The following is a 12,634-nucleotide window of genomic DNA, read 5'->3' as shown; positions in this document are numbered from 1 at the left end:
AAAATACCTCATTGGCTGCTTATTACAGAAGGGAGGAAATCAAACTTCACACTTATTATTCATGAATTCACACTTCATCCCAACATACACGCTTCAACCTTTATGAACTACACCCGATGACATAAACTTAGCTAACACAGCGCGGGATTGCCTTCCCTCCAAAAGTGTGTTGCTACAATAAGGATCCCCGTTACGACAGTATTAGCTACGTAGTTCCGCTTGTCTTATTATTACGTAAACCATTCAAACAAAAGACAACGAAATAACCTGTAAATCTAACTGTCAGTTACAATCTTCAGGTTGGGAAGTCGGTGATTTCAGAGTTCCCAGTTGGTTTGAATGCAGCATTTCTGTTGTTCCATATGTCATCACTACAAGCACTACTTTACTCGCCAGATACTCTACATGCCCACATTCTGGATACAAAAGGGAAATGCCCACCCAGCCGGACTCAGCGAGGAGAACGAGAGCGAGAGAGCAAAGTTACACAGTCAAATTAAATTAGTAAAATGCTGACATTTAATCGATTACAATTTACATGACACCCCCCCCCCCCCCCTGTATTAAATAATAAAAAATAAAATACTAAACCCTCTCGCTGACTGAAATGGAAAAACCATGACCCTCCATTTTACTCTGTGTAATAGGTTCTTAATAGTTTATTTCAGCAATCTACTGTAGCAGTACTGTTGGTTAAACTACAATATGATGTGTACACTGCAAGGATATTTCCCTGCCATTTTAATAATATTTCAGTACCTTTAACGGTCATTCATGTTGATCCCCTTTTCAGATAATTTTTTAGTTATTGTAAATGAGCAACACAATCTCTCACACAGTATGTACAAGAAAAATTTACAACAAATATTTCAGCAGTTTTTTGTGTAGAATGGGTTTTGTTTTGGGTCCACACTGGTAAGTTAACTTATGTAAATGATACAGTCACAGAGGATTTCCTACTGAATAACTGGTCAGAGAATAGCACTTTCCATTTAGCTTCAGGCAACTTGGATGTAAAGCTTGATCAGACCTGTAGTGACTATTTATATCTATCATGTCCATTAGTTGCTTCTCCATTGTTCACTAGATGTATCAATGTAATGACACCCAACACAATGTTGAAAAAACAGAACGCTTCCCACCACTAGATCACATAACTAGACGTGAGCTGGACGTGATCCCAACGCTGCCACCAATGTAGCAGAAGACAGTGAAAGCTGCAACAGGGACTCTTAAGCAGGGCTCATACTGGCAAAGTGAAGTCTAACTGCCATTTCCATGGAAGCCTAGTAGTCCTCTGGGCAGAGGCAGTAGGCCTACAATGCTGGCATATGCCTTGTTACAATAGTCTAAGTATATAACTTGATTGACACAACCGTAATAATCCTCATGAAAGAGCCTTGGAAGAGACATATGTGTAAATCAACATAATTCATTATTTACCATGAACCTGTTTAACTGCATTGATATGAAAATAAAAGAGAGCCGCACACTCTGGGAGCTCAGATGCAAAAATTGAATTACCAACGTTTCGACAGCCAAGCTGTCTTCATCAGGGTATAATCACAAACACTGCGGGATGACACGTTTATATAGTGTCAAAAGACACAGGTGTCTGTAATCATGGCCAAGAGTGGCCTAATATCATTGGTTAATTATCAAATATTAAAATGGCATACAAAGAACAGCATGCAAACAACAAATGGATAGCATTTCGACTACACAAGCTTACAAACAATTACAATGGCAAAGTCACAATAATCACAAGAATGGCTTCAGATCAAAGTCTACGATGAGACCAAAGGGAGCGAGGGTCTTTAAATTAAAGATCCAGGCAGCCTCTCGTTTTAACAATAAAAGATCAAGGTCACCCCCTCTCCTAAGGAGGGTGACATGTTCGATGCGATACGTACTTTTAATTCGTGCTTTGTTTTGTCCACATCATTTTTCCCTTCTAGATTGTTCTGTTACCCAGTAAACAGCACCCTACCGACAAAAAAGCTCTTAAACGATGCCGAATGATAATTATTTTCATAGACCCATACAATATTACTTTGAATAAAGCCAAAGGGAGCGTGATAAGATCATTGTTTCGGAGTCCCTTTTTGACATGCCGGAAGGTAATTCTGACCTCTCGAAAGAACTGTTACATTTATCTAAGCGCCAGACGAGAACGCATCTACATATAGTCACTCTTAGTGATTATGAGCGTCAAGGCATTATTCGCACAGATGATTTCTGTGAGCGCTGGTGTGCCATCCTGAACAAATGCTCGATTGATTTAATGACATTAATTGTTGACCAGTTGAAGAAGGATTTATTTGAAATGGATAACACGATTAAAGACAAACGCACAGCTCTACAAATAGCTGTTAATGATGATGGCATATTCAATGAACTGATAACTAACCAAGCGCTCCAGGACAAGTTGTCTTAAGAAATAAAGGAACTTAAAATCAAGACAAAAAAGACAAGGCCGAGGATAAAGTATACTTCTGGAGAAACCCTGACAAGAGGTCCTGCTCCTCCTCTCCATGGCAGACGCAGGAGGGATGCCGCTTACTTCTATCCACCCCAGTTTGATCAACGCTCTACAACCAGCGCCTCATCGGGACGGACGGAAGTGCGGAGCGTGCGCGCGTTTACAAGATGTCGCACCCAACGGGGTAAGAAGAAACGACTATCAGAGGCAGAGGAGACCGCTCATACGGTCCCAGAACCCACGGGACTGAGTGTCTTTAATTTATCAAGCAAGATATTGAGCCCTGCCCATGTCTCTTTGCTTAATAAAGGGTTATATTTTGTGCCTACAACCCAGTGCAACGATTTTGATGTTAAGGTAGACCTGTTTAAGTTTTTTAGAAACATCCGTTTAAGGGAATACTTTAGCTCCCGTAATTCTGACACTTCTATTGAACCACTAGGTTGCTCTCCTGCACATACTCCGACTCCTTTTAGAAGTAAGAGTTATTTTATACCTCCAGCCAATCGCAACCACTCTATCGAGACATATTGCAGACTTGTGGAAAACAATGTTGGACATCTCCTTAAGAATAAACAGGGGTCCAAATCTTTCCATAATTTACCTAAGGATGAAAAACAAGCTTTGCTTGATTTACAATCCGATAGGTCAGTCCTTATTCGTCCTGCTGATAAGGGTGGGTCGGTTGTGCTCAAATCATCAAGTTTCCTGACGACACTACAGTGGTAGGCTTGATTACCAACAACGACGAGACGGCCTACAGGGAGGAGGTGAGGGCCCTCGGAGTGTGGTGTCAGGAAAATAACCTCACACTCAACGTCAACAAAACAAAGGAGATGATTGTGGACTTCAGGAAACAGCAGAGGGAGCACCCCCCTATCCACATCGATGGGACAGTAGTGGAGAGGGTAGTAAGTTTTAAGTTCCTCGGCGTACACATCACGGACAAACTGAATTGGTCCACCCACACAGACAGCGTCGTGAAGAAGGCGCAGCAGCGCCTCTTCAAACTCAGGAGGCTGAAGAAATTTGGCTTGTCACCAAAAGCACTCACGAACTTCTACAGATACACAATCGAGAGCATCCTGTCGGGCTGTATCACCGCCTGGTACGGCAACTTCTCCGCCCACAACCGTAGGCTCTCCAGAGGGTAGTGAGGTCTGCACAACGCATCACCGGGGGCAAACTACCTGCCCTCCAGGACACCTACACCACCCGATGTCACAGGAAGGCCATAAAGATCATCAAGGACAACAACCACCCGAGCCACTGCCTGTTCACCCCGCTATCATCCAGAAGGCGAGGTCAGTACAGGTGCATGAAAGCAGGGACCGAGAGACTGAAAAACAGCTTCTATCTCAAGGCCATCAGACTGTTAAACAGCCACCACTAACATTGAGTGGCTGCTGCCAACACACTGACTCAACTCCAGCCACTTTAATAATGGGAATTGATGGAAATCGATGTAAAATATATCACTAGCCACTTTAAACTATGCCACTTTGTTTACATACCCTACATTACTCATCTCATATGTAATACTGTACTCGATACCATCTACTGCATCTTGCCTATGCCGTTCTGTACCATCACTCATTCATATCTTTATGTACATATTCTTTATCCCTTTACACTTGTGTGTATAAGGTTGTTGTTGTGAAATTGTTAGGTCAGATTACTCGTTGGTTATTACTGCATTGTCGGAACTAGAAGCACAAGCATTTCGCTACACTCGCATTAACATCTGCTAACCATGTGTATGTGACAAATACACTTGATTTGATTGGATAGGACAGTTTATGTAAATGAGTGCCATATAGACAGCTGCTTGACAACAACTTTTACAAGAAACTCAGAAGTGACCCCACTTCCCAATTTCAGAATACTATCTTTACTGTCCTAGATGGGTATTTAAGTTCTGGTAAGATAACCCAAAAATAACACGACTTTTTGGCTTTTCAACACCCTGAAATTGCCACTTTCTATACTTTGCCGAAATTACACAAGAATGTTACAAAGCCTCCAGGGCGCCCCTATTGTAGTAACGGCCCCTCTATCTACTTTTGTTTACTTTTTTATTAGACCACTCGCAGAACAGCTCCCCTCCTAAAGGACACCAGCAGTCTGGTCTCAGAACAGCTCCCCTCCTTTGTAAAGGACACCAGCAGTATGGTCTCAGAACAGCTCCCCTCCTTTGTAAAGGACACCAGCAGTATGATCACAGAACAGCTCCCCTCCTTTGTAACGGACACCAGCAGTATGATCTCAGAACAGCTCTCCTCCTTTGTAAAGGACACCAGCAGTATGGTCTCAGAACAGCTCCCCTCCTAAAGGACACCAGCAGTATGATCTCAGAACAGCTCCCCTCCTAAAGGACACCAGCAGTATGGTCTCAGAACAGCTCCCCTCCTAAAGGACACCAGCAGTCTGGTCTCAGAACAGCTCCCCTCCTTTGTAAAGGACACCAGCAGTATGGTCGCAGAACAGCTCCCCTCCTAAAGGACACCAGCAGTATGGTCTCAGAACAGCTCCCCTCCTTTGTAAAGGACACCAGCAGTATGATCTCAGAACAACTCCCCTCCTTTGTAAAGGACACCAGCAGTATGGTCGCAGAACAGCTCCCCTCCTTTGTAAAGGACACCAGCAGTATGATCTCAGAACAGCTCTCCTCCTTTGTAAAGGACACCAGCAGTATGGACTCAGAACAGCTCCCCTCCTTTGTAAAGGACACCAGCAGTATGGACTCAGAACAGCTCCCCTCCTTTGTAAAGGACACCAGCAGTATGGTCTCAGAACAGCTCCCCTCCTTTGTAAAGGACACCAGCAGTATGGTCTCAGAACAGCTCCCCTCCTTTGTAAAGGACACCAGCAGTCTGGTCTCAGAACTACTCCCTCCTAAAGGACACCAGCAGTATGGTCTCAGAACAGCTCCCCTCCTAAAGGACACCAGCAGTCTGGTCTCAGAACAGCTCCCCTCCTTTGTAAAGGACACCAGCAGTATGGTCTCAGAACAGCTCCCCTCCTTTGTAAAGGACACCAGCAGTATGGTCTCAGAACAGCTCCCCTCCCAAAGGACACCAGCAGTATGGTCTCAGAACAGCTCCCCTCCTTTGTAAAGGACACCAGCAGTATGGTCTCAGAACAGCTCCCCTCCTTTGTAAAGGACACCAGCAGTATGGTCTCAGACCAGCTCCCCTCCTAAAGGACACCAGCAGTATGGTCTCAGAACATCTCTCCTCCTAAAGGACACCATCAGTATGGTCTCAGAACAGCTCCCCTCTTAAAGGACACCAGCAGTATGATCTCTATCATTGAATCTCTTGATCCTCTCCTTGATAATACCTTGTTAGTTACGTTTGATGTTGAGTCACTAATATTCCACACGAGGGCGGTATTGAAGCTATATAACATTTTCTTCTGCAACGTGACCCTAATGAACTACCTTCCAGTGCATGCATTATAACATTGGCTCAAATAGTACTCACACACAACTACTTCATGTTTCTAAATGATTTCTTTATTCACACGAAGAGTTCTGCTATGGGATCCCCCATGGCTTCTAACTATGCTAATTTGTATGTGGGTTACATGGAGAAACAGTTTATTTTCAATCCTCTCAAAAATGCTTTCTTGTCTTACATCATTATTTGGAAACGGTATATTGATGATATTTGTGTTCTATGGAGGGGTGATGCAAAACAGCTCCAGGCGTTCCATGATTTTCTTAACTCCTGTTCTGAGCATCTGAGATTTACTATGCAATCTGATACACGTCAAATCAGTTTTCTTGATCTTCTGATCTTGTGTGAAGATAATGTTCTATACACTGATCTTTACAGGAAACCTACTGATCCTAACAGTTTGTTGAGGGCTGATAGTTGTCACCCACTTCCCTTGAAAAATAGTTTGCCCTACAGCCAATTCTGTCGAATCAAAAGAATTTGCAAAAAACAATCAGATTTCGACAGAAATATGGCTGAGACGCAAAGAAAATTCAAGGAGAGGGGCTACAAGAATGATCCGATTAATATTGCCATTGCAAAAAGAATGCAAAAAGACGCATTCTTGTGTTCTAACTACCCGCTATTCAAAGCGCTCTGAATGAACAAATTAAGGGAATCATTCACAAACATTGGCACATTCTAAAATTCGATGATAGTCTCGGAGATGTGTTTTCGGACCTTCCCTTGGTCGTATTCTCGCGGGGCAGAAATCTCAGAGACGAATTGGTAAACTTTGATTTACCACCCCAAGATATTCCTGAACAACGTCTATTTGCGCCCCTGCTGGATGGAAAGTACAAGTGTAATGGCTGTGCTCAATGCAATGGCACTTATGAATGTAGATCCTTCAAACAGGGAAATCGATCCCAATTAAAGCTGTTATCACATGCTCCACTAAGGCAGTTATTTATCTTATAACTTGTCCTTGTGGTAAAAATGATGTGGGTAAAACAAAGCGCAAATTAAAAGTACGAATCTCAGAGCATCGTAGCACCATTAGGTGTAAAAACTTTACTTATCCAGTTGCGGCCCACTTCTTGGAGGCAGGCCACTCGATTTCGTCTCTGCGTTATATTGGCATCGAACATGTCACCCTCCCTAGGAGAGGGGGTGACCTTGATCTTTTATTGTTAAAACGAGAGGCTGCCTGGATCTTTAATTTAAAGACCCTCGCTCCCTTCGGTCTCATCGTAGACTTTGATCTGAAGCCATTCTTGTGATTATTGTGACTTTGCCATTGTAATAGTTTGTAAGCTTGTGTAGTCGAAATGCTATCCATTTGTTGTTTGTATGCTGTTGTTTGTATGCCATTTTAATATTTGATAATTAACCAATGATATTAGGCCACTCATGGCCATGATCTGAGCTCCTAGAGAGTGCGGCTCTCTTTTATTTTCAAGTTGTCTACTCCGCTAGCCAGCACCTCGTCTTAATAGGTGTTCTACTCCGCTAGCCAGCACCTCATCTTAATAGGTGTTCTACTCCGCTAGCCAGCACCTCATCTTAATAGGTGTTCTACTCCGCTAGCCAGCACCTCGTCTTAATAGGTGTTCTACTCCGCTAGTCAGCACCTCGTCTTAATAGGTGTTCTACTCCGCTAGCCAGCACCTCGTCTTAATAGGTGTTCTACTCCGCTAGCCAGCACCTCGTCTTAATAGGTGTTCTACTCCGCTAGCCAGCACCTCGTCTTAATAGGTGTTCTACTCCGCTAGCCAGCACCTCGTCTTAATAGGTGTTCTACTCCGCTAGCCAGCACCTCGTCTTAATAGGTGTTCTACTCCGCTAGCCAGCACCTCGTCTAAATAGGTGTTCTACTCTGCTAGCCAGCACCTCGTCTAAATAGGTGTTCTACTCCGCTAGCCAGCACCTCGTCTTAATAGGTGTTCTACTCCGCTAGCCAGCACCTCGTCTTAATAGGTGTTCTACTCCGCTAGCCAGCACCTCGTCTTAATAGGTGTTCTACTCCGCTAGCCAGCACCTCGTCTTAATAGGTGTTCTACTCCCCTAGTCAGCACCTCGTCTAAATAGGTGTTCTACTCCGCTAGTCAGCACCTCGTCTTAATAGGTGTTCTACTCCGCTAGCCAGCACCTCGTCTTAATAGGTGTTCTACTCCGCTAGCCAGCACCTCGTCTAAATAGGTGTTCTACTCTGCTAGCCAGCACCTCGTCTTAATAGGTGTTCTACTCCGCTAGCCAGCACCTCGTCTTAATAGGTGTTCTACTCCGCTAGCCAGCACCTCGTCTTAATAGGTGTTCTACTCCGCTAGTCAGCACCTCGTCTTAATAGGTGTTCTACTCCGCTAGCCAGCACCTCGTCTTAATAGGTGTTCTACTCCGCTAGCCAGCACCTCGTCTTAATAGGTGTTCTACTCCGCTAGCCAGCACCTCGTCTTAATAGGTGTTCTACTCCGCTAGTCAGCACCTCGTCTTAATAGGTGTTCTACTCCGCTAGCCAGCACCTCGTCTTAATAGGTGTTCTACTCCGCTAGCCAGCACCTCGTCTTAATAGGTGTTCTACTCCGCTAGCCAGCACCTCGTCTTAATAGGTGTTCCACTCCGCTAGCCAGCACCTCGTCTTAATAGGTGTTCTACTCCGCTAGCCAGCACCTCGTCTTAATAGGTGTTCTACTCCGCTAGCCAGCACCTCGTCTTAATAGGTGTTCCACTCCGCTAGCCAGCACCTCGTCTTAATAGGTGTTCTACTCCGCTAGTCAGCACCTCGTCTAAATAGGTGTGCGTTTCTTTTTCTTCTAACTGCATTGATGTCTATAATTGATCATAGTCCAGACTCATATAGATATGTCTTAATTGATCATAGTCCAGACTCATCATAGATATGTCTTAATTGATCATAGTCCAGACTCATCATAGATATGTCTTAATTGATCATAGTCCAGACTCATCATAGATATGTCTTAATTGATCATAGTCCAGACTCATCATAGATATGTCTTAATTGATCATAGTCCAGACTCATATAGATATGTCTTAATTGATCATAGTCCAGACTTGTTATAGATATGTCTTAATTGATCATAGTCCAGACTCATCATAGAAATGTCTTAATTGATCATAGTCCAGACTCATATAGATATGTCTATAATTGATCATAGTCCAGACTCATCATAGATATGTTTTAATTGATTATAGTCCAGACTCATATAGATATGTTTTAATTGATCATAGTCCAGACTCATATAGATATGTCTATAATTGATCATAGTCCAGACTCATCATAGATATGTCTATAATTGATCATAGTCCAGACTCATCATAGATATGTCTTAATTGATCATAGTCCAGACTCATATAGATATGTCTATAATTGATCATAGTCCAGACTCATCATAGATATGTCTTAATTGATCATAGTCCAGACTCATATAGATATGTTTTAATTGATCATAGTCCAGACTCATGTAGATATGTTTTAATTGATCATAGTCCAGACTCATATAGATATGTCTTAATTGATCATAGTCCAGACTAATATAGATATGTTTTAATTGATCATAGTCCAGACTCATCATAGATATGTCTATAATTGATCATAGTCCAGACTCATCATAGATATGTTTTAATTGATCATAGTCCAGACTAATATAGATATGTCTTAATTGATCATAGTCCAGACTCATATAGATATGTCTTAATTGATCATAGTCCAGACTCATATAGATATGTTTTAATTGATCATAGTCCAGACTCATCATAGATATGTCTATAATTGATCATAGTCCAGACTCATATAGATATGTTTTAATTGATCATAGTCCAGACTCATATAGATATGTTTTAATTGATCATAGTCCAGACTCATATAGATATGTCTTAATTGATCATAGTCCAGACTCATATAGATATGTCTTAATTGATCATAGTCCAGACTCATCATAGATATGTCTAAATTGATCATAGTCCAGACTTGTTATAGATATGTCTTAATTGATCATAGTCCAGACTCATCATAGATATGTCTTAATTGATCATAGTCCAGACTTGTTATAGATTTGTCTTAATTGATCATAGTCCAGACTCATATAGATATGTCTTAATTGATCATAGTCCAGACTTGTTATAGATATGTCTTAATTGATCATAGTCCAGACTCATATAGATATGTCTTAATTGATCATAGTCCAGACTCATATAGATATGTCTTAATTGATCATAGTCCAGACTCATCATAGATATGTCTAAATTGATCATAGTCCAGACTTGTTATAGATATGTCTTAATTGATCATAGTCCAGACTCATCATAGATATGTCTTAATTGATCATAGTCCAGACTCATCATAGATATGTCTTAATTGATCATAGTCCAGACTTGTTATAGATATGTCTTAATTGATCATAGTCCAGACTCATATAGATATGTCTATAATTGATCATAGTCCAGACTTGTTATAGATATGTCTTAATTGATCATAGTCCAGACTTGTTATAGATATGTCTAAATTGATCATAGTCCAGACTTGTTATAGATATGTCTTAATTGATCATAGTCCAGACTCATCATAGATATGTCTTAATTGATCATAGTCCAGACTCATCATAGATTTGTCTTAATTGATCATAGTCCAGACTTGTTATAGATTTGTCTTAATTGATCATAGTCCAGACTCATATAGATATGTTTTAATTGATCATAGTCCAGACTCATATAGATATGTTTTAATTGATCATAGTCCAGACTCATATAGATATGTCTATAATTGATCATAGTCCAGACTCATATAGATATGTCTATAATTGATCATAGTCCAGACTCATATAGATATGTCTATAATTGATCATAGTCCAGACTCATATAGATATGTCTTAATTGATCATAGTCCAGACTCATATAGATATGTCTATAATTGATCATAGTCCAGACTCATATAGATATGTCTATAATTGATCATAGTCCAGACTCATATAGATATGTCTATAATTGATCATAGTCCAGACTCATATAGATATGTCTATAATTGATCATAGTCCAGACTCATATAGATATGTCTATAATTGATCATAGTCCAGACTCATTTTAGATATGTCTTAATTGATCATAGTCCAGACTCATATAGATATGTCTATAATTGATCATAGTCCAGACTCATATAGATATGTCTATAATTGATCATAGTCCAGACTCATATAGATATGTTTTAATTGATCATAGTCCAGACTCATATAGATATGTCTATAATTGATCATAGTCCAGACTCATATAGATATGTCTATAATTGATCATAGTCCAGACTCATATAGATATGTCTATAATTGATCATAGTCCAGACTCATATAGATATGTTTTAATTGATCATAGTCCAGACTCATATAGATATGTCTATAATTAATCATAGTCCAGACTCATATAGATATGTCTATAATTGATCATAGTCCAGACTCATATAGATATGTCTATAATTGATCATAGTCCAGACTCATATAGATATGTCTATAATTGATCATAGTCCAGACTCATATAGATATGTCTATAATTGATCATAGTCCAGACTCATTTTAGATGTAAATACCATGCAGTTGCAGCAGGTGAATTTAAACCAAACATATATTTTTGTACAGGTCTTCTGTTTCCCAACATTTATTGATCCATTATTTTCCCATCATGAAAATGTATCCCCATTCCCCAATCAAATACCTTCATCAATACCACATAAAAAAACAGACAAATACAGATTTTTTACTCCAATCTGGCAACCCTCTGATAATCTGACATGGCAGCAGTATCCCAAAGTATTTAGTGAGAACAAACATAGAAAACAGTAATGGCATTAATACATTTAAAAAAAAAAAATAAGGCTATTATTATATTATAATTATTTTGGTGACAACCTGGTTGATTAACAATATTGGGTTGTTAACATGTTTGTTTTTTTTATATAAATAAATGTTGGACACAAAGAAAAAGGCAGTGTAGAACTCCATTGCCCATCATGCATTGCTCCAATAACTTTAAAAAGATTGTTCAGAAGTTTGACCCCGAAAAATGTATTTTCCTATGAATGAAGTCGCACAAAAATGTGTTTATTTTCAGCCTAAATACTTTTTGTACATATTTGCACGAATTGAATGTGAGATTATGTTGCAGCTAGACAGTATAAGAAAACATTGTGCAAAAATAGGAGTCCAGTATAGCAGTGTGTGTGTGTGTGTGTGTGTGTGTGTGTGTGTGTGTGTGTGTGTGTGTGTGTGTGTGTGTGTGTGTGTAACAGATGTGAAACGGCTAGCTTAGTTAGCGGTTAGTTAGTTATACTGTGTGGCCATGAGGCAGGATCTTTCCTACGAATTTACGACCTCTCTGACCACAGCAGCCTGGTTGTAGGAGGCAGAGAGAGGGGGATGGTGCTTCGCTGTACCCAAAGAGGGCAATGCCATGACAGCAATGAGTTGAAAAACTACAAACCTCAGATTTCCCACTTCCTGGTTGGACTTTTCTCAGGTTTTCGCCTGCCATATGAGTTCTGTTATACCCACAGACATCATTCAAACAGTTTTAGAAACTTCAGAGTGTTTTCTATCCAATACTACTAATGATATGCATATATTAGCATCTGGGACTGAGTAGCAGGCAGTTTACTCTGGGCACGCTTTTCATCCAAAAGTGAAAATGCTGCCCCCTAGCCCAAACAGGTTAA

The 12,634-nt window shown here is 40.5% G+C and overlaps 1 protein-coding gene across 1 annotated transcript in view; it reads right to left on the bottom strand.

Annotated features, from left to right (window-relative positions):
- Positions 1 to 12,634, bottom strand: part of LOC110491893 (beta-2-microglobulin) — a 131,413-nt gene that overhangs the window by 23,489 nt on the left and 95,290 nt on the right. The gene's annotated exons all lie outside the window — the stretch shown is intronic.

This window comes from Oncorhynchus mykiss, chromosome 15, assembly GCF_013265735.2.
Source record: "Oncorhynchus mykiss isolate Arlee chromosome 15, USDA_OmykA_1.1, whole genome shotgun sequence".
NCBI lineage: Eukaryota > Metazoa > Chordata > Actinopteri > Salmoniformes > Salmonidae > Oncorhynchus > Oncorhynchus mykiss.
The sequence above is the reverse complement of the archived record's forward strand: the minus strand, read 5'-3'. Positions and strand labels throughout refer to the sequence as shown.